Genomic DNA, 3,971 nt, shown 5'->3' with positions numbered 1-3,971 from the left:
TCCAAATTCTTAGTACCTCAAAATGTAACTATATTTTGAGACAAAGACCTTTAAAGAAGTGATTAAGATAAAATGAGGTCAGCTGGGTGGGCCCCAATCCAGTGTGACCAGTGTCCTTATAAGAGGAGGAGGTTAAGTCACAGACAACATACAGACCAAGGGGCAGCCCTGTGAGAACACAGTGAGAAGACGGCCAGCCGCAAGCCGAGGAGAGAGGCCTCAAAAGAAACCACAACTACGCGTATCTTGATTTTTGACATTTAGACTCCAGAACTCTGAGAAATACATTTCTGTCCTCTAAACCACTCAGCCTGTAGTATTTTGCTATGGCAGCACTAGTATACTAAAACACCCAGGAACACTCAAATTTCAAAAAGCTCCTATAGTACTTCTCTCAAAAGGAAAATGTATTTTAAAAATACATATCAAGGGAAAAAAATCTTACTGTATCAACTCTAATTGTTTTTGGAAGATACCTTGGCTTCTTCGCTTGAAAAAAAAATAGCAAAAAATAAATTGTACACACAGATGTATATATCTGGCAATGTGTTTTATACTTATTAGAAAGAGATTTGCTCTCTCTCCTAAAACGTGGTATGCTGTGATCCTTGCTAAATGCAAACCCTTGTCCCCAAAGTCATCTGTGAGACCCTGTCATGCAATAATCTCTGAAACCTTTGCTTGCAAGGAACATCATCCATCATCCCAACAGTGAGGAAATCTTTTCCATAGTGTCCTTGACAATGTGGATGATCTCTGAGAGCGTACAGGTGCCCAAACACAGGGGACAGCTTCATTCACTGACAGAATTCCAGTTTTCAAAAAGTTCATCCTGATATTTAACTTAAACCTACATCCATTATTCCAAGTTCTACCTTCAGATTTGCACTGAAAATGTTTACCCCTCCTTCATGTGCAGTGTCCCAGGTCTTCACATCTGCTGCCTACCTTCCTTCAAGCACACTCTCCTTTGACTCTGTCCTACCTCTGGTAGTGTCCACAAAGTCAACACTCTATCTCCCCTAAAGTCCTCTAACAAAAAGGGAGCATGAGATCAACTTCTGGCATGACCACATGAGGAGCTCAGCTGACCTGTTCCTTAGTGAAACTACTGAAATTTTATACACACACAGAATTTGAAGCCTCTGGAAGTGGGCCTGATAGCAAACAGCAAATGAGAAAACATCTATTCAAGAAAATCTAAGGCAATTCTGTAACAAAGGCAAGTCTGTGCCTAAATTAAGGGGAAAAAAAAAAAAAAAGAAGATCCCAAATCAATAACCTAACTTTCCAATGTAAGATACTGGAAAAAGAAGAGCAAAGCAAGCCTTAAGCAGGCAGATTGAAGGAAATAAAGATTAGAGCAGAAGTTAATGAAACAGAGAACTGAAAACAACAGAGAAAATCAATGAAACCAAAAGCCAATTCCTTGAAAATATCAACAAAAACGGAAAACTTAAGCTAGATTGGCCAAGAGAAAAAGAAAAGACTCAATAACAACAAAAACAGAGACATTGCTAATGACCCGACAGAAAAAAGACTATAAAGGAATACTGTGAACAATGTATGCCAACAAATCAGATAAATTAAATGAAATGGACAGATATTTTAAAAGATACAAACTACCGAAACTGACTCAAGAAGAAATAGTTTATATAAATAGACTTGTAGTAAGTAAAGAGATTGAACCAGTAATCAAAAAACTACCCACAAAGAAGCACCTTCTGTTCTTCCAAGCCCTGGGCCAGGCCTACACTGATGAAGAATTGATGAACTATGTTTTCAATTTGGTCTGGAAGTTGATGACATTACTTCTGAGAAGGAAATAAGTAATGAACAAGACAATGTAAATGCTGAAGGGCCCTCTAATGTTTTTTGCAAAATCGACATCTCTGTCAATTTTGATATGATCTCATGTGTCTGGAAGGATTGATTTGAGGGCTTCAGGTCTTCAAAGAAAGGAAAAAGTCTCTGGCATATAAACAGGTAATGCCTAATGGAAAAATCAAGAAATTGTCACAGAAAAGATAGTTAAGGTATGTCCTTTACAGTAGCAGTTCTCCAAAATCTAAAGCTTACTAAAGATCAATATGACAGCTTCCTTGAACATCAGGAGAAATGACATCAGGATATTTGCTGGAAAAGAGCATTGGTTGCTACTGGAACCCATGATTTGGACACTTTGTCACCCATATACTTGTACTGTGCAAAGTGTCCTTTAGATATCAAGTTCAAGCCCTAAATAAGGCCAAGGAGTATACAATCTGTGAGCCAATGAACATGTACAAGGCTGACAACCACCTTAAACACTATTAACATGTCACTGGAAATAAACCCCTGTACCCAGTTATCTATGATAGCAAGGGTGTCATCCTTTCAATGCCTTCCATCACCAATGATGATGACTCCAAAATTAAATACTAGAAAGGTATTTATCAAATGCACAGGAAGTGACTTTACTAAGGCAAAAAGAGTTCTTGATATTATCTGGACACCATTTTCAGTGACTATATTGAGAACCAATTTATGATAGAAGCAACTGAGGTAGTTTTCCTAATGGAAAAGCATATACTTTTCCAGAACTAGCTTACCAAAAGAAGATAGTGAGGCTGGGCTTGGTAGCTCACACCTGTAATTCCAGCACTTTGGGAAGCTGAGGTGGGAGGATCACTTGAGTCCAGGGGTTCAAGACCAGCCTGGGCAACATAGTGAGATCCCATCTCTATAAAAATATTTTTAATTAAAAATCGTTCAAAAAGATATAGTGAAAGCTGATCTCATTAACAAAAAAAATGAAATCAGAGAAACTCCAGAAAATCTTGCCTAGCTTCTGACCAAGATTTATTTGAAGTCCAAAGTCATAGGCAATGGGAATCACATTGAGAACAAAACCCCTTTGACCACAGCTGACATTATCCATCCATGTGATATTATAGAAGATGCAGCTATTGCTTGTGGATATACAATATTCAGATGACTCTCCCATAAACACCACAGCTAATCAATTTCCACTTCATAAGCTCAAAAAATGTATCAGACATGACATGGTAGCTGAATCCATGGTAAACATGGATTCATTGAAGCACTCACCTTTGCTCTCTGCTCCAAGAGGATATTTCTGATAAATTTGGCTTGGATATCTCTGCAACAAAAGCAGTCCAGATAAGTAAAACTAAAACAGCTCAATTACAGGTGGCATTCATTACCCCTCTTCTTGGTGCTCTGAAGACCACAGAAATGAATCAGAAGATGCTCCTTCCTCTGAAACTATTTGAAATCTCTAACACTGTAATAAAAGATTCTAGCAGAGATGTAGGTACAAAAAACTACAGGCATCTCTTTGCTGTTTATTACAACAAAAATCCTGGGTTTAAGGTCATCCATATGCATCTGGACAGAATTACACAGCTGCGCAATGTACCTCCTATTGAAAATAAAGGGGGATATGTGATCAAATCATCAAAAGGGACTACTTTCTTCCCTGGGCAAAGCACAGAGATCTTTGCCAGGAATCAAAACATCAGGAAGCTTGGAGTCCTTCATCCTGATGTTATCACCAAATTTGAGCTGACCATTCCCTGTTCCTCCCTGGAAATCAATATTGAGCCCTTTTTGTGAAGATAGGTCTTTGTTGTGTGATTCTCTTCCCAAGTATCCCTTTCTTCTCCCCTGATGTCCTTTAGTCCTCCTCCACAGAAAACATTCATGTGTGCTTTAATGTTTAGTAAAGTCAAAAACAAACAAACAAACAAAAAAAACCCTATCCACAAAGAAAAGCCCAAACCCACATGGCTTCACTAGTGAATTCTGCCAAATATTTAAAGAAGAATGTATACTAATTTTTCAGAAACTATTCCAAAAAGTAGGAGAGAGTACTTCCCAAATTATTTTATGAGGCCAGTATTAACCTGATACCAAAACCAGGTGAAAAAAATGACAAGAAAACTATAGACTAATATATCTTATAAATA

General features: G+C 37.9%; 1 pseudogene; it reads left to right on the top strand.

The window, feature by feature from the left end:
- The first annotated feature begins 1,562 nt into the window (after positions 1-1,562).
- LOC105465934 (phenylalanine--tRNA ligase beta subunit pseudogene) lies at positions 1,563-3,618 on the top strand (annotated as a pseudogene).
- Positions 3,619-3,971: the final 353 nt, after the last annotated feature.

This window comes from Macaca nemestrina, chromosome 9, assembly GCF_043159975.1.
Source record: "Macaca nemestrina isolate mMacNem1 chromosome 9, mMacNem.hap1, whole genome shotgun sequence".
NCBI classification, from domain to species: domain Eukaryota; kingdom Metazoa; phylum Chordata; class Mammalia; order Primates; family Cercopithecidae; genus Macaca; species Macaca nemestrina.
This window is presented reverse-complemented; position numbering and strand designations above follow the sequence as displayed.